The 19,725-nt window shown below is 43.8% G+C and overlaps 1 protein-coding gene across 3 annotated transcripts in view; it reads right to left on the reverse strand.

Moving 5' to 3' along the window:
* Window positions 1–19,725, reverse strand: part of LOC127008977 (twist-related protein-like) — a 283,842-nt gene that overhangs the window by 212,458 nt on the left and 51,659 nt on the right. Inside the window, exon 1 of one of the 3 annotated variants that reach the window (XM_050881533.1) lies at window positions 5,559–5,863. The exons of the other annotated variants lie outside the window; for them this stretch is intronic. The gene's annotated coding sequence lies outside the window, so the exon portion shown is untranslated. Of the gene's footprint in view, window positions 1–5,558; window positions 5,864–19,725 lie in introns of those variants that run through there. 3 annotated transcript variants of the gene reach the window in all.

A 19,725-nucleotide genomic window follows, 5' to 3' on the forward strand; every position in this document is an offset into this window, starting at 1 on the left:
CCGAAAACCAAAGAGGCGGAAAATGCGCGTTAGTACAATTAGTGAACTGAAAACGAAACAAATCGTCGAAACATTTGTAGATGAGAACGACGAGCGTAAAAAAAAAAAAAAAAGCACGGAAAATAAAGCCCCCCAAAAAGGCAGGGAGGAAAAAAAACGGAAACTTCAATATTACGTTGTTAGTGGAGGGGAGAGAGAGAGAGAGAGAGAGAGAGAGAGAGAGAGAGAGAGAGAGAGAGCGGCATGTGGGCGATGGACAAGTGCAAAGCGACAAAACATAATATGCATAGGAAAACGTTCTTCCACACTGATAATGGTGAGAGAAACGTTTCCGAACACGAGAAAATAAACGTTAAAAAGAGGCTGCGTGTGCGGGGCGCCGATAATGGGACGAGGAGGCGGAAAAGGAGGAAAGGAAATGGAAATAAAGGTTTTGCAAGTGAAGAAAATATATATCCGTGCCAACACTGAATCAAAGAATGCAAAGACAGGGTTTAACATAGTCTCGCAAATAAATATACATGTACAAATACGTATATCAGGCTCGCGGATAAATATAGGAACGCTTCGAAGTTAAATATATAAATCACCAGTTAGACGCAAAGGTACGAATCTAAATTATTCCTTTCTTTCTTCCTTCCCTCTTTCCTCCTTTTCTTCCTTTCTCCTTTCCTTCCTTCACTCCCTCCTTCCTTTCTTCCTTCCTTTATTCCATCCTTCATTCCCTCCATCCATCCATGCTTCCCTCCTTCCTTCCTTCCTTCCTTCCTTCACTCCTTCACTCCCTTCTTCCCTCCTTCCTTTCTTCCTTTATTCCATCCTTCATTCCCTCCATCCATCCATGCTTCCCTCCTTCCTTCCTTCACTCCTTCACTCCCTTCTTCCCTCCTTCCTTTCTTCCTTTATTCCATCCTTCATTCCTTCCATCCATCCATGCTTCCCTCCTTTCTTCCCCTCTTCCTTCCTTCCTTCCTTCACTCCTCCACTCCCTCCTTCTCTCCTTCTTTCCTTTCTTCCTTCCTTTCCCTTTCCTTCCCTTCCTTTCCCTCCTTCCCTTCCTTTCAAGATAGGGTGATACATAGATTGAGTTTTATAGGTAACGAGATATTATTTAAACCATGCAAATATATATACATGCAGACAGACGTACACAAACATATTGACAGACAGGTAGACAGACAGACAGGTAGACAGACACACCCAAGTACAGACAGGCTAAAAAAGACAGACAGGCAAACTGATTACATGTTTAATGGTGTAATTAATCCTGCACTAAAATTACCCAGCAAGACCCTAAAGCAAAAATTCTCTCTCTCTCTCTCTCTCTCTCTCTCTCTCTCTCTCTCTCAGCCCCCCAAAATGAACCAACGAAAGCGCATGCAAATCAGATGAAAACAAAAACACACACTGTCCTCTCTCTCTCTCTGATAGTTTCTTCCTTGTACTCTTCCTCCTCCTTCTCTTGTTGCATCTCTTTCGCTTCTTTTCTTTCTTCCTCTCCTTTCCATCTAATCTCTCCCTCTCTCTCTCCCTCTCCCTCTCTCTCTCTCTCATCTATGCTTAATCAGGTCTGCGAGCATCTATGTCAGCCCCAGACTCCGAGGCTAATGCAAATGCTCCTCCGAGAAGACATTATCTCCGGCAAGCGTAGAAATTCGCGCTACATAATTAACAAGCAAACTCGTGTCGCTTTGTGGAAATATTAAGCTTGTAAATTGCTGCGCAGCGCTCTCTCTCTCTCTCAGGTATTTATCCTCCTCCCTTTCTTTCGTCTTATTTCCTTCTCTTTTAGACCAGTTCGTTTTCTTTTACCCTCTTTTACGCTTTTTCTCTCTCTCTCTCTCTCTGTATCTCTCTGTGTGTCTCTGTGTTTCTCTGTGTGTGTGTCTGTGTCGTTTCTGTGTCAGTGTTATCTCTCTCTCTCTCTCTCTCTCTCTCTCTCTCCGGCCATTGAGCTCGAAAGGTTAATTGAAGTCAGGGCGTGGCCTCTCTGTGTATGCTCTTCCTGACGTCACCAGAACAGCCAATAAGAGTACAATGACGTCACAGGAATCAGCCAATCGTGTAGCAGAAAGATTATGACGTCACGATGAGTTGTCCAATCACGTGGTAGAATAATTTTACGTCACGGTGAGTTAGCCAATCCCGTGCCTCGATCAACGGTGACTTCATATTATCGTATTAGCTCTCGTACTACATGTGGTTAGGATTTATGGCACTCAGGTAAAGGTAAGGGCGACGGGCTTTTTTTGTTGTTGTTTTTGTTTTGTTTTTTTGTTTTATTACCCTTGAGCTGTCTCCCTTGCTGTAAAAAAAAAAAATGAGTGTCCTCCAGTACTCACCCCCACTCTGGTTGATGGTCAGAGGATCAGTGTTCATGCTTAAGTTCACGAATATCTTTCACTTATTTTCCCCGTAGGTATAAAGATTAGGCAGAGTTTTTTTTTTTTTTTTTTTTTTTTTTTTGCTAAATGTACCTACTCGGCCTTTCATTTCCCATTCCCCCGGTTTTTTTTTTTTTTTACGCTTTTCAACACCTTTAATAATATGTTCGTAGGCAAGAGTAAATACACAGGTGAGAAAACAGCGACGAACACCTGTATACACTTCATTTTACCCTCCCGAGCCAGCTGCTGTCGGATATAATATTACATACGACTTTCTTCCAACATTAAAACAAGCACCAAACACTTGTTATTAGTGCATTTTCTGCGTAACAGTTAGCGCACACACACACACACACACACACACACACACACACACACACACGTACCGACATCAACGCAAACACAACACAGACACACTCACAAAACACAGAAATTAATTATCAATCTCCCCCTCTTCATGTGTGTTTACTTCCATGTCCGTTCCCTAATTTTGTTTTCTTAATTACTGGAGTTAATGGAAGACTCATTAGATGATTACTCGGCGCGGATAAAGTCCAATTAAGTGGATTTAGCCCCGGAAAGCTTCACATTATGGGCTTCAGAACGTGCGGTGTTTGTGCCGTGACGAAAGGGCAGAGGAAGGCGAAGGCGAGGCTGTAGCCGTTAGTTAGTTAGGCCGCTAAGTAAGGCTACGTGGGTGAGGGATCATGGAATTCAAAAGCTTTTATAATCCTCTTTTTAAAATCCACCCGGTCCACTCCCCTCTCATCCCTTTCACCCATTCATCTGTAAGGAGGGGATATGAAGGGGAGGTGGATAAGAGGTGAAACGGATATGGAGAGGTAATGGAAAGAGGAATCGGTGAAGGGGTGATGAAAGGTGGGAGGGAAATGGAGGGAAGGAGGAGGGTAAATGGAAGGGGAGGGAAGGGAAGGGTTGGTGAAAGGGCGAAGAAAGTTGCGTGTAAAGGGGTGTCTGGGAGGCAAAATATTAAATAAGCAAATGACCAGCAGGAGGAGGAGAGAGAGGGAAGGAAGGTACGTCAGGCTTATATTGAAGGGGAGGGAGGAGCGTGGAGGGGAAGCGGGAGTGCTATTGTGATGGAGAAGGAATCTAACGTTCACATTATAAGACATTTCGCCGCCCAAAAACACAAACTTGACAAGGCTTTCGTAGGAGTTGTGGGCATTTCCGGGAGTAGTTTCATGACCCTGGCGGTAGTGTAACCCTTTTCCTGTACCGTATTTGATCTTCCTTTCGGCCACCTCTTTTGTTTCTTTTTTAGGAGCAGCGAGTAGCGGGCTTTTTTTTTATTGTTTTCTTTTTTTGTGTGCCCTTGAGCTGCCTCCTTTGTTGTAAAAAAAAAAAAAAAAAACGTGAACCTGAAGAAACACCCATTAGAACCCGACTGACCCTCCTTTGACCATTATAAATAGCTGATGTGAGAAGCGAAGGTGTCTCATAATGCCGACCTGAGTATGGCGAAAGCTGACGAAAGCGATGTAGGTTTCTGATGATGTCATTCATTACGCTTGGCATACAATCCTTCTGGTCAAAATAGTAAACCTAAGTATGGTTTTTCTTTTAGCGTTCTTCCGTCTTTTCTTCTTATATCTCAACGACATCCCCGCACAGCTCTAAGGAAATCAGTACCGTAAATGATATAAGCGAGTCATTTGTCTGCCACCTGGCGCGGGCTTAACCTACTAGTAATAAAGAGGCAGCTTTGAGGAGCTATGAAAAAGCGAGTGAAAAATGTGTAGAGTCATGATGTGATTAATAATAGTGAGTTATCAGGCCATATATCCCCTCTTGACGGGAGGGCCTCGCCATGATCCCCTCGTCAATACCCTAACACTACCTTTGTCTTTTTATCTTGCTACAGGGAGAGGTTAACACCCTTGAGTCTGAAATAACTAAAAACACTGTCGCAGGCGTGTACGAGCGGTGATTAACAACCGTCCGCGTTTCTCCAATAGTGTTCGGTCTTCCCATCGCATGGCGCTTCATCGGTGTGTTCATCTGGGTGCGAAAAATTCGAGCTTTACCACATTCTTAAGGCGGCCGTGTACCCAGTGACCGACAGCACAGCCATGTACTGGCGGTGACTTTCAAATGACGAGATGATTCACAAATTGACCAGTTTACAATTTTAGTCATGCAACTTAGTTAATGTGAATAAGTTTCGACATCAGCAACCTCAAACAAGTCTGAAACTCATTTGTATAGATACAAAATCAACATAAACAATCGTGTAAATCCTCACAACACACAGCAGATCACCAAATAACGGGTTCCACGTGCTATTGTCTTCTATTTACGACCACTGAATATTACAGTCACACAGAAAAGCAAACTACCAGCAAATTAAAGGAACAAGGATTCAACCCGCAAGCAACAATTTCTTACACCGGGTAGCAAGGTCGATCCGTCCATCACGTCTTTCACCTAAGAAATCATACAGCCCCCCAGACAAACATAAATACATGAATATAAGAATGAATGTATAAAAACAACATGCACTAAAGGTGTTCACCCACGACACGATATTAATAGACCGTGAAGGATGACGCTGATATCGCGTCACCCAACTACTTGTGTTATTGGCCCGAAAACAGAGCAATCGAACGAGATAATTAGAATCAATAATGACAGCCCTCGCTCGCTACCAAAATATCTAACACAAAACTTAAAACTGTTTCGTACCGACGCTGACATCATTACGTCTTACTGATGATTAGACCCGCTATGCCTTGTCCTAAAATAACTACTACTACCACTGTTACACTACAAATATTATTGTTGACACCACTACCACACTTAACTATACAACTTCTAATATTACGTACTGATAACACTAATTACTAATACTACCATTTACCACCACCACAAAAACTACATCTAATTTACCTACCTTTACTATTACTAACGCTACCACTACTGTAACTACCATCACCTGTAAAACCATGGGTGTTACTACTCCAGCTACCACCACCACCATTAGAAGTTACTATTACTACTACTACTACTACTATTACAACTACTACTACAACCACCTCCACCCCGCCTAACACATTCCAGACTACCCTCAACGACCTTCCAAGGCCCAATCCTCGAACACACGGACACTTGAGGATGAGGCGAGACTTAAATTACACGTAGTACGCATACCTGTTGATGGAGAGGCGATATCTAAGTCCTTTCCTTCCTCCCTTTCGTCCCTTTCGTGTATTTTTTTAGCACCGTTCTTCCTTCCTTCTTAAGTTTCCTTTCTTCCCATTTTTCTGCTCTCCTCCGCCTTTCTTCCGTTCTTCTTTACACTGTTGCGTAATATGAGGCAACACGTGACCCGGACAGAGAGAGAGAGAGAGAGAGAGAGAGCCGGCGGAAGTACTGACGAAGGAAATCTGATACGCTACGTCTCTCTCTCTCTCTCTCTCTCTCTCTCTCTCTCTCTCTCTTCACAGTAGCCCGGAAACTTCCTCCAGCACGGATTAAGACACGCAAGTTCTCAACCTACACAGTCAAGACGAACTGACTGATGCCGCGGAAACAGTGACATATGGCAACTGTCCTCGAGATGGTGTTGCCTACTCAAGATAACCCCTTAACCAGCCCTTTTTCGTTTACATTTGCGTCGCAGTGGTTAGGTAATAGCTGGGATGTTTATTTATAGTTGCGAGGTTATATTAGGATCAAAGAAAGCCTGGTTATAAAGCGTTTGTTCCTGCTCTTGCATGAAGCCTCAGCTGAAGGGTTTTCGAGACACGCCCGACCCGATTCGTTTCCCCGGAGAGATCAGGGAAACTTTGGACATTGTGTAGAGTTTTCAGTGCCCGCTCTTCCCCGCCTCCCCGACGAACGAGGAGCCGAGGAAGGAAAGAATGAGGAACAGGAAGAGGAAGAGGAGAGAAAGTGAATGGAGGGAATGCAAGATAAGTTTTCAGTTCCCCCGTGTCCGAATGAAGCTTCGAATTCGTTCATCCGCATCCTTCTCCTCTTTCCTTGTTTCCTTCCTTCCTCCTACCCCCGCCTCTTTTTCCTCCATCGACCCCACCCTCCTCCTCCTCAAGTCGTCGGTAAATCCACTCTAATCTACTTTGCTGATAAATAATATTAACTTAAAAGTGTTTTCCTGTAAAGTTGTTTACATATGAGAGAGAGAGAGAGAGAGAGAGAGAGAGAGAGAGAGAGAGAGAGAGAGAGAGAGAGAGAGAGAGAGAGAGAGAGAGAGAGAGAGTGGACGTCTAATTTAACAGGCGTCAATATTATCCCCGTTTAACTTTTTATCCTTTTTAATATCATTGAGCGTGTCCCTGAACTCTAGGTGTTGGGGTTCGTCTCTCATCTTGCGTTAATGACCGCGTAAGAGTGTTCCAGGTAAGTTCATCACCTGTCTTTTATCCGGCCTGTATATCATTACCTGCGTCTCCCTCGCCCGCCTCCCTCGCCTCTTCCCAGCACTTGTCATTATCTCTCTCATCACTACAGCGAAGGGATGCTCCTGCCCCTATTACTGTTATCATTATCATAATTATTATCATTATCCTTATTATTATTATTATTATTATTATTATTATTATTATTATTATTGGTATTATCATTATCACAACTACTACCTCCACTACTACCACCACCAGCACAACAACAACAACAAGAACAACAATAACAGTAATAATAGTAATAATAATAATGATAATAATAATAATAATAATAATAATAATAATAATAATAATAATAATGATAAATGATAATGATAATAATAATGATAATAATGGTAATTATGACTTACCATTATTAGTATTAGTATTAATAATTGTATTAGTATTTTGATGATCATCATTAATATCTTTACTATTATTATTATTATTATGCCGCTATTACTACTACGATTACTAATACTGATACTGCTAATACTTTAATGCTAATACTACCAATAATAATGATAATACAATGCTTCAAATACTACTTATACTAATACTAACACTACCACCACCACCACTAATAATAATAATAATAATAATAATAATAATAATAATAATAATAATAACACTACCACCACCACTACTACCACTACTACTACTACCACCACCACCACCACCACTACTACTACTACTACTACTACCACCACCACTACTACTACTACTACTACTACTGTTACGTTGACTTTTATAAATACAGGTATTGCTACTGGATCTATTTTTATCCTGTCCTCAGTTATTGACTTCCTCCTACTCCTCTTCCTCCTCCTCCTGCTCCTCCTGCTCTTGCTCCCTCTCTTCCACGTCCATACAGTTACTTACCTGGCGGGGGGTCGAGGGGATCACCTGCAGTAATCACTAATCAGCCGAGTCTTGGGAGCCACAGGTGAGGGAGAAGGTGCGAAGGTGAGGTAGGGAAGGGTGCTGGTGAGGGCGAGGTGGTGAGGGCAGCCGCGTCACCCTAACACCGAATCACTTGCCGGGAGAGTGCAGGGTGCAGCGAGGGTGCGGGGGGCGACACCCTTCATAATGGGCCTTGGTCCTGGCGCCTCGAGTGTTCTCCTCTGTCTTCACGCATGTTGAAAACGTCCCTCGCTGTTAGGTTTGATATGATCTTGTTGCTCCGTTTTTCTTTCCTTTTTTTCTCTCCTGTGTGCGCGTGTGTTTGTGTGTGTGATAATAAGTTCTTGGTCTTTTTCTTCGATAAGGATTTTAACTTGCCGCCTTGTTACGGGGAAGGTCGCGGGGAGGAGAGTACAAAGGGGACGAAAGGAAGAGGAGTTGTGCAAGTTTGTGACAAGGACGAGGAGGAGGAGAGGGATGAAAACAAGAAAGGTGGCAATGTATGAGGAGGAGGAGGAAAGAGAGGAGATGAAAAAGCGATTGAGAGGCAAGGAGAGGTCCAATAAGTAGAAATACGAGATGAGGGAAAAGGTGCGAGACCAAAAACACGTTAGATTAAATATGCGAAGTGTGATAAGTTTTTAATAACGTTTTACTCTAATGGAAATAATTGTAAGTTAGAAAAAGGACGAACGAGACGCAAGAAAACAGTGAAGGCAGAAAGTCACGTAACAAAGGATAATAAGTAATAACGAAAAAGAGCAAACAGAATAGCAATGAGAAACAAAACTGGGCTTGGATGCAGGACACACTGGAAGGAATAAAGAAAGGAAGGTAGAAATGGAAAGACCTTTAGATTTCAAGAAAGGTGTCTCTGGCCGTCACTGTAATTGGATAGCGAGAAGCCGAGAGATCTGGGGAGTGTACTGCGGGCTCACTTTTGTCCCCTTCGGTTTATCTCGTTTCGGATATCTGGTTCCATCGGGGGTCACTTCGGAGAGCCATCCACGCTCGTCCTCTCCCTTCCAGGTTCTCGAGATGACTGCAGAGAACAATTTTCTTATTTTCAAGGGAAGAACCAATATTTCTCCCTATAAAAACAACTCGCTATAAGTATTGATCCGATATTGGGGGTGAAAATGTTGTCGAGTTTTGGATTAATCTCGAAATTGTGTGTTAGAAAATATGACGAAACGACGAGGAAAGTAAATGTTGTTAGTCGCTTCTAGAAACAAACGAAAAATAGATGTAAATGAAAATGAAATTGTAACGTACATAAAAAAAAGAACAAATAAGTTCCAGTCCATGAAACGTATCATTACATTTATTGTGATTACTGTTACTCATCATATCATTATTGTTATTATTATTATTTATTATTCATTATAGTAGTGTTATCATTGGTACTTATATTATAGTGATGAATGGCCACAAACGAGTAAGCAATATAAATATCATCACAATCTTTCAAAAAAAAATATTTCAGGAACTAAAATGAACCACCCAATTGTAAACTTGTGAAGTCGAAATAAAAAAATAAATAAACGGTAAATAAAATACGGGAAATAAAAAAGTAAATAATAGAAAATAATGGTAAATAAATGTTAAATAAACGGTAAATAAAAAATCTTGGTACTAAAACGCACGGCTCAATGGTACTTCTGAAGCCGAAATAAATGAGATAAATAAAGCATAACAAAAAGGTTGCGCATTACGGAGAACCTGAAATAACTCAATTCAACCCAAAACAAAGGAGGCAAATTAATAAAAAGAAGGACCTCCGCAATTACCTGATCAAATGGCCGAGACTAATTCTTACCTGTGAGTGTACCTGTCCCTATTGAATGACAGATTTGTGCGCGCTTGTGTGTGTGTGTGTGTGTGTGTGTGTGTGTGTGTGTGTGTGTGTGTGTGTGTGTGTGTGTGTGTGTGTGTGTGTGTGTTCCATTTCTTGCGTCACCTGTTGCAGCCCCTCATTCAACAAGTGGATATCTCTCTCTCTCTCTCTCTCTCTCTTCTTCATTCCATCTCACACTTTTTTAACCTCAATCTTTCTCCCTCCCTCTCTTCCCTCTTTCTGTACACTCACCACCACCACCACCACCACCACCACCACTCGCATCACCACAACACCTATAATTTCACTAGCAATCAGTCTTCCTCACCTTGATCACACACCTGCACAAACAAAATAAAAACAAACAGGTAAGCAAACAGAATTCGCCACAGTCCAAGGTTGGTGTTGCTGCTGCGCGTTTCATATACTTTTCACACACACAGACACAGAAAAAAAACGAAACCAAACACAAAACTCAACAAAATTACCACGCTTGAAATTTGGGCAACGAAAAAATGATGATAAACGAAGAAACGGAATAAATAACTTTGGATTCTCTAAGGTCATTTTTTTTCTTTCTTCGTTATTTTCCTTTCAAGACGGGTTAGATCTAGGTTGCGTATGTTCTCAGCCTTACAAGATAAACAACTGCCGGTCTTCGCGTGGCTTTTCAACTCTTGGGTCAGAGCGCGCCGAGCTTCACTGAACGGCACTGGGGCGGGAGGGCCGGCCAGGTGGTGGGAGCGTCGAGGGGCACGCGTACTTCCCCTCTCACTGCCACCGGGAAACTAACCCAACAGGTGGCGAGGCGCTCATTTATATACTGGCGTTGGTGGTGCTGGTGGAGTAAGAGGAGGAGGAGGAGGAGTGGAAGAGGAGTGGAGGATTATACGAAAGTGTGGGTGGAAAGAGTGACTGAGTGGGAGTGATTTTGGCATGTGCTTACTCCCCGGTCTTCTCCACTCTGGTCTTCCTCTGTTTCTTCTTTTCTTCTCTTTTCTCTTTTCTTTTTTTTCTCTTCTTCTCATTTCCCTTCTCTTGTCTTTTCTTTCCTCTCCTTTTTTTTCTTTTTTTCTCCTTTTCTTTTTCTCTTTTTTCACTTCTTTTTCTCTCCTCTTTTTTTTCTCTTCTCTTTTCGTTTTTTCTCTTTTCGTTTTTCTCTTTTCGCTTTTCTCTTTTCGTTTACCTCTTCTCTTTTCTCTTCACTCTTCTTTCTTCTATTTTTTCTCGTTTTATTATTTTTCTTGTATTTATTCTTGTTTTTCTTTTATTTTCTCTTATTTTTCTTTTATATTTTCTTTTACTTATCATTATTCTCTCTCTCTCTCTCTCTCTCTCTCTCTCTCTCTCTCTCTCTCTCTCTCTCTCTCTCTCTCTCTCTCTCTCTCTCTCTCTCTCTCTCTCCTCCCTTTTCCTGTTTTCTCTCAATTCCTCACCTTTCAAAAATCTATTAATTATTTGTCCGGTTTCAAATTATTGGCGCCGACTTATTATACTTATAGGTCCTCCTCCTCCTCCTCCTTTTCCTGCACCAACATTCCTTTATTTTCTTCGTATTCTTAAAAGTCGAAGGAATGTGCTCTTATCATTAATTTCCTCCTCTATCTTCCTGTTGTTTTCTCTTTCTTCTTCTATTCCTTATTCATTCTTGAGTCACCTCCTTGCTCTCTCTCTCTCTCCTTCTTTACTTCCTTTCCATTGCACCTTCATCTCCGTTTCAAAATCTTAATGTTTACAGCCTTTATGCGTAATTTGTATGCTTTTTACATGTTTGCCTTTTATTTACACCGTGTTGTCGTCATTCCCCTCTCTCACCCTCTCTCTCTCTCCTTCCACTCACTCCGTCGCTCCCTCCTTCCTTCCTGTCTGAACTTCTGAATTCCGTCTGTGTCTCTCATCACTTGTCTATAATTATCGTGCGTGTGGCAACGAAACTTTCAACTGCACGATAATTTGAGCTTGATGTCACCCCCATATCACTCTCTATCCATCACGCGCACGCGCTCACACACACACACACACACACACACGGCAATGGATTTCAAAGGGAAGAAAAATGGAGAGAGGAAAAAAAAATAGAGATAAATGTAGGGGGGACCACGTCAATTTGCTGGCCCTGTAAGATGATCATGACGAAGGGGAGGGGGGGGGGGGGAAGAGAGAGAGAGAGAGAGAGAGAGAGAGAGAGAGAGAGAGAGAGAGAGAGAGATATGGTATACGCGTTTTTTTCCAGTTAAATATAGAAATAATTGTAGGTGAAAAAAATGCCCTCCTCTGCGTAGCCTATTAGTTTATATATTTTACCTCTCACCCGTACTTACCATCACCACCACCACCACAATAACAACATCAACAACAACAACCGCAACAACAGTAACCACAACTACTGCTACTATTATGCTACCACCACTACTGCTAATACTATCACTTCTACTACTACTACTACTATTACTACTACTACTATTTCCATTCTTTCCTCTCCCTTCCCTTCTTGCTTTATATCCTTAGTCCCTCCCTGTCTCCATCCCTGACACAATAGTGGTCTACGGCCTCCCAAGGGTGAAGGGAGAGAAGGAAGAGAAGGAGGAGGAGTAGGAGGAGGGAGGGAGGGAAGAAGGGGAGGAGGAGGAGCAGGAGGATGAGGAGGAGGAGGACGAGAGGGAGGAGGAGGAGGGGAGCATAGCAAGATCTACACTTTTTCTCTAAATGCGAAATGTATGTAAAGTCTATTGTTCGGTCTACCTCCACCACCACCACCACCTCGTCTTCCCTCTCCATTTCCTCCTCTTCCTCCTCCTCCTCCTTCTACAGCTCCTTCTCCTCCTCTCATTCCCTTTCACTCTCTTTTTTTCACACCACCACGACTTCCATTACCTCCATCTTCTCCCCCTCCTACTCCTCATCCTCTACGTTCTCATCCACTTCCTCCTTTTCCTTCGTCTTAGAGTAACCCCTATAGAACCTGGGCACTCAAGATACACACACATACACACATACACACTCACACACACTCCCCCATTCCCCCCCATACACTTACCCCCTCCCCTCCCCGCCACACACACACGGCTATTGTTACATAAGAATATTTTAGTCGGTCTGGTGGATGTGTTTCTTTTTTTAGGCGTCGTAGTTTTAAAGCTTTGCACCATAAACACACGGATCAGAACAAGTTGTATGCAGATGTACGTGTGTGTGTGTGTGTGTGTGTGTGTGTGTGTGTGTGTGTGTGTGTGTTTTAACAAGTCAACAATATACACAAAAAAAACACAAAAAAGTGATTCAACACAAACAGACGCAAAAGAACACACAATCACACTCCTTTTTTCACCATACATTTTCGCCTCTTCGTTTTTTCATTCCTTTTCTCTCTCTCTCTTTCTCTTTCCCTTTCCTCCACCTCTCCCACTGCCCACTATTCTCGGTTATTCTCACCTTTCAGCTTACCACAACTACCACTCTCTCCACACACCTTTCTTCTCCACCCACACACACACCTCCACTTGACTCCTCTACGCCTCCTCTCCTTAACCATTCCACTGCCCCGTCCCGCCCACCCAACTCCCCTTCCTTCCCTCCGGCCGGCTATTCCATTTCCCTCTTCTCTCCTCATTTCTCTCCCTACCTTCTACCCTCCCTGCCCGCCCACACAAAGTCACGATGTAACTTTACACTGAACACACACCTTCAACCCGCGCCTACACACACTGCAGCACGAATTCAACTCCACACCCACGCCCACGCCCACGCCTACACCCTTGCTCGTTCACACCCTCAAAGAGACGGGTCCTCTCTCCTCCCTCTCTCGCTAATCCTCTTCCATTTCTGTTCCCATTTTCACTCCTACTCACCTCCTCTCAAACTGGCATCCGATTAAGCATTTTCAGCGAATTATTCATCAGTGGCAGAAGAATGTAGAAAATGCCACCTCTATTTTTTTTCGTGAAGGTTTTTGTTCTTGTATATATGCAGCTCATTCTGAATCCTATGTGTATGCAATGTGTGTGTCTGAGGGGGGAGGAAGCATGGTTAGTGTGTGGGGGTGGGGGAGGTAGTGTGTGAGGGAGGGAGTGAGGAGGGATAGTTTGTGGGGTGGGGGTAGTGTGTGTGTGTGTGTGTGTGTGTGTGTGTGTGTGTGTGTGTGTGTGTGTGTGTGTGTGTGTGTGAATACATCGATAAACTGCAGTATTTTGGCAGCTTGCTATATAATTTGCTGTATTTTTTATTTTCGTTAGTTTATCTACAAGTCTGCCCTGCGTTAGGTACAATTTTTTTTTATTCGATGATTAATACCATTAGTAGGTGTTGCACGCGCCTCGAGTTTTTCTTTAGCTGAACATTCATCACAGAAGTTTTTGTTTATATTTCGTAAATTATCATTAATATTTTGACTAGAAACTACGCCTATTTAATCTGTTTCCATTAGTGCACAGTTTTTGTAACATCATATCTGCCAAATACTGTTGAACGAGTGATTTTTTTTATTGTATTCATATCCGGTGAATGGAGTGAGCAATGGAAAGAGAATTGCGAGGAAAGGGAGGGAGAGAAAGAGGGGCCGTAGAAAATTAGTACCTACTCGAGGCAACCGATTCAGAGGTGAGAAATTGGATGATGAGAAAATCATATATGGGCGTCGCGTGGGTGTTTCTCTTGCTGAAGGGAAAGGTGGTTTGTAGGGGGACCGCGGGGGAAGGGAAGTTAAAAAGAGAAGTGGTAGGGAAGGTAGGGACGAAAGAGCCATAGAGAGGGAGGAAGAGCAAACATATCCAGTCCGTCACTCACCATAGTTTCATCACGTGCTGGACTCGTGATCGCCAGCCAGTACTCTCCTTATTTTGAACTTGCGGCTACATTTGCATGGATTTTTGGTTACGGCGAGGTCCTCACATCACACCCACACACACTCGGCAAGTGGAACACAACTACCGTCTGACACCAGATACCCATTAACTTCCGGCTGGACAAGGTGTGGCCTACGAATAAAAGAAGGCTCCCCATTTATCTCCTCTCAGCCAAGGAATCGAACCCGGGACCTCTCGGTTTTGAGGTAAGGGTGCTAACCTCTGCACTACGAGGCTCCCTGTGTGTGTGTGTGGAAGGGGGGGGGGGGAGCTGCGTTTGTGTGTGGGGGAGGGGGGGGAGGGGGGAATGTGTGTGTGTGTGTGTGTGTGTGTGTGTGTGTGTGTGTGTGTGTGTGTGTGTGTGTCAGGCGGGGGTGTGGGTGTGGGCACCTGTGCGTGCTCGTAATCGTGAGTATCCATTTATTTTGAACGAAGCGCTGAAAAATGCAGTAAATCATTTATCTTTTTAATAACAAAGGCAAATCCACAAAGTTTCACGAGTACCAGTAATATCTCGGCGTGACTGACCACACAAACACTGAATGACTGCAACACTCGCTGACCGACCCACCGACCCACTGCACGACCGACCGACCGGCCGACACGCTGGAGATGGACTAAAACAACATTTCGAGCCACTAATTCGGCGTCGGTAAAGTGCGTTCCGTTTTCATAATCTTTTTTTCTATCAAAAGAATAAAATACCAACTTTTTTAGAGATTGCTTTGACATATCCTTTGTTTTTCAATCCCATTTCACTTGTTATTTTTTTCATGTCATCCTTCGAAAATATTTCAATAGAATAATTTTAGCACACAAGCTCACTATCCAATTCCAGTAATATCAGTTCACAAAAAAATTCTCAAATGCCATAATCAAAGTTTTTTTTTTTATGGGAGGAATAGTGGACGGGGAAGCAAGGGAGCTGCGTGTGCGTACTCACTATGCCAAAATAAAGAATATATATTTACAAGGATGCTGCACTAAATTAACTATGTCTGCTCATTGGCATCATATCGTAAAATACATATAGATTGTATCAAATATTAACGAACGTGAGGAACAAAAAAAATATTGCATTACATAAGCCCGTATGACGCCTCTGTATCACCTCCACACAGACACAAGTGGAAGCTTTATGTAATACACGACGAGGGGTTCCGAGGCTCACCTTACTAACCTTATTACCCACCTACGCGCCTGCCTCGCTGCACCTCTACGCCTGCCTCATTACCTGCTTATTGAGTTAACGATGCACTCATTTTCATATTCAGGCCCATATTCTCAATCGTCTAGGGGCTTACACACAAACATTAGCTTTTTTATAGGTTGTGGGTAGTTTTATGAGCCTATTGATAGTTTGACAACACTGCTGCACCGTGACTGTGAGAAACGCTTGTGAGAACCCGATTAATCTCCTGTATGGCCATTGAAAATATTTGTTGTGAAGACCTTAAGCGCCTGTCAGTTCGGATCTTCATTGCTGCGCCTATTCCCTGGCCTTGTTGTATACATTGCCGCTGTTTATTTGTTCCACATGTATTTTCTTCTCTCTACGGCCTCGTATTGTATATCTATGTTGATGACAGCAACGAATTAGGAGGTTTTTCGTTGCTGTTGCTGTCACCGTCATGCGTAATAACATTAAATAGTTATCTACTAACCAAGCTATCCATTAACGATTTGCACTATACTATACTACACACACACACACACACACACACACACACATACACACGAACACACACACGAACACACACCATTGACCCAGTTCACCTCTCCTCTTCCCTCCTCCCTCCCTTCCTCCCTTCCCATTCCTTCTCCCCTCCTCTTCCCTCTCCCATTTCTCCTGCCCCCCCAGTACCTGCCCTCGTCACACAAGACAAAGGGAGAGGCCACCAAAAAGAAGGAGAGGGGGACATTTTCCGCTCCTCAGACTCCCTTTTGTGATGCCTCTTCCCGCGCTGCGACCTCCCTCCCCCCATCCCCCCGCACCTGTCTCCCCATCCATACACCCACACCCATACACCCCCTACACTCACACACACACACACCTCTCTCTCCATCCAAACACCCATCCACCTATCCACCTTCCACACACACGACTCCCCAAATACCTTTACTCCACTACCATATGCACCACTCTTCCACTTCCTCATACACTCAAAATAGTATCCTCCCCACTAACGTCAGTCCACACCTCCCATTCCCCTCACGTCTTCTCTCTCGCCCCTTACGTAACCTGCACCCCATTACATACCACCTGCGAAACACCTGGAACTCACCTGGAAGTGGGTCCCATTACCTCTACGCCTCCCCTGTGCCCTTCTGTGTCCCTTTCGACCTCCATCTCGCTGCTACGCTTTCCATTTCACCCCTACGCATTCCACATATCTGCTACACTCTACACTTCAACTCCTACACACACACACACATCTCCCCTACCTCCTTCATTATACCCCTACACCCTTCCACATCTCCCATACACCTTCCATTTCACCCCTAGACACTCACATTCCCCCCTACACCATCAACTTCAACCCTACACACTCCGGATCTTCGTTACCCCTTCCAGTTCACTTCCACAAACCCACATCAGTCCTACCCCCTACATATCACTCTTACATATCCTGCGGCTCCTTTACCCCCTCCATGTCACCCCTGTACACCCAACGCCTCCTCTCACCCTCATCCAACGTTTTCCCAACGCCCTCCATTTCACCCCTACGCCCTCCACGCCCTACAGACAGCCCATCGAAGCCTGAAATCCTCCGCAGGGCGCCAGGTAAGGACGCGGCGCCCCCTAGTGAACAGAGGGAGCATTTTCACCGGCTGCTCCTCCACCCAGCCATAGATGCAACAAAAGCGATAGTCTTTTCCCGATGTTGAGTGTCACAAACAGTTGCAAGGGAGAGGGGGTGGAGGGGGGTGGGGGTAGAGGAGAGGGGGTGTCCAGAGGGAGGGATCAGAGGAAGAGCGCCCCATGGAGTGAGGGTGTGTGTGAGGGGGTCTTCTGCTGCTGCTGTTGACAACCCCTCCCTTCCCCCCCCCCCTCCTCCTCCTCCTCTCCTGTCCTTCCCGACCCGCCCTCGCGACCCCCCTGCCCCCAACCCCGATTCCCACCTCGCTCACCTCGCCTCGCCCCGCCCCGCACCGCCCCACCGCCCACCTCCTCTCTAATTATGGGCCGCTGACAGGTCTAGGTGTGTTCTTCCCCGCCCTTCTCCTCCTCCTCCTAATACTACTACTACTACTACTCCTACTTCTCCTATATTCTCCTTCCTTTTCCAACTACTACCACTGATGATAATAATTCCTCACTATTACTACTACTGCTACTACTACTAATGCTTCTACTTCACTACTATAACATTATTTCTACTCCTGTCACTCCTTCCTTTGTCCTCATTTACTCCTATTATTATTATTTCATCCTCCTCTTCCTCCATCTGCACCTCCACCTCCACCTCCACCTCCTCGTCCTTCTTTTCCTCCTCCTCTTCCTCCTCCTCCTTCTCCTACTACCCCCTACCTTTTGTCCTCCTTTCCCTCCCTATCCTCCCCATCTTGTTTCGTTCTTTTTCATGACAACATTATTTCTTTAGTGGCCAAAACTTGTTGATTTTACTTGATTATGAAATTCGGGAAAGTTTGGTGCCAGAATTTAATAACACCAGTTTTAATTCAATATAATAATTGCAATTTGTAGGACCACTTCTTCTCTTTAAGTATTTTCATGTAATAAGCAGTTTTAGTTTTTCAGTATTATGTTTGTTAAGAGTAGTGTAATGATGTAGTTAACAGATCATCTTTGGGTACTTATAAAATAAAATAAATACTGAAAATAAAATGCCAATCTGCACCTACAAAAAAGCTTCCCATTCAACTCCACGTAAAATGTTGTTGAAAAAAGAAAACTCAAATGATTCGGCCAAAAAAATCGTGTAAATGGCAGTCATTCCGCAAAACTTGCACACAAAAATCCTTCCCTAATGCGAGACTGCCCGAAAACTTAATGAACATTTGTGATTTATTTTACGGCAGAGTTGGTGTTGAATTCATCCAATCCCATTACTTTTTCTCTCATTTTTTACGTATAAGTCGATGAGAACGAGGTGATGGACTGGGCGTAGGACGAGGACGAGGAGGACGATGACGAGGAGGACGATGAGGAGGAGGACGAGGAGGAGGAGGACGAGGAGGACGAGGGGGAGGAGAAGGAGGAGGAGGAGAAGGAGGAGGAGGAGAAGGAGGAGGAGGAGAAGGAGGAAGAGGATCACGAGGAAGAAGAGGAGGGAAGGATGAGTGGGATGGAGGAATGGAAAGAAAAGAGAGGAAAGGATAAGGGTAGATGGAGGGGAACGGAGAATGGGGAATGAGGGGATAGGAGAAAAGGAAAAAGAGGAGGAAAGGGGACAAAATGGAGTGATTGGGTAGAGAGGAAAAGGGAAAGAGAATAGAAATAGAAAGGAGAAAAAGAGGTCACAGGTCATATGGTCAACTCAGTAATCAATTCAGTCATCATTATCATCATTATTACTATAATTCCTATTATTATTTAAGCAGAAGAGACTCAGCACTGTTTTTCGTTATATATAAAGGACTAACACACACACACACGCACAAACACACACACCACACCAGACCCTCCTTTTTCAACCTCTAACCCCTAATCAAACCCAACCTTTCACCTCTTCCCTTCCCCCCCCCTTCCCTGTTCCTCCCCATTCCCCTCCCATCCCTCCTTCCCACACACACACACACACGACGTCCTTCATACAGGGAGCCACAAAGCCAGACCCAAGGAGCCACATAGCGAGCCAGACAGCCAAGATGAGGCGGGAGGCTGCTCATGAAAAGTAAGAGTTCGGGTTATCCATATCACAAAAGGCGAAGATTGGATTATTTGGGATGATAATCTGATGCATTAGATTATATGAGCCTGACGGATATAGACGGACGGCCACAGACAGAGGCGGGGAGGCTGACAGACAGACGCGGAGAGACACAGATGAGGAAGGTGGGGTAATTTTCTTTCTCTCCTTTCATCTGTTAGTTTGTCTTTTCTCTTTTTCTTTTTTTCTTTCTATATATCTGTAATTTTATATATAAGAGAGAGATGAGGAATATGGTTAAATTTTCTCTTTTTCCTTTTTTATTCGTTATTTTATCTATTCCTCTTCTTTCTCCTCTCTTCTTTTTATGTATGTGTTAATTTTGTATGTGTTTAAAGTGTGTATTTTTATCATTTTCTTCTTAAGGTTAGTTTTCTTTAACTTTATCTGTTATTTATGTTCCCCTTTTCTCTCTCTTCTTTTTTTTCTTTCTTTATTTCT

This window comes from Eriocheir sinensis, chromosome 39 (genome assembly GCF_024679095.1).
Source record: "Eriocheir sinensis breed Jianghai 21 chromosome 39, ASM2467909v1, whole genome shotgun sequence".
Taxonomy (NCBI): domain Eukaryota; kingdom Metazoa; phylum Arthropoda; class Malacostraca; order Decapoda; family Varunidae; genus Eriocheir; species Eriocheir sinensis.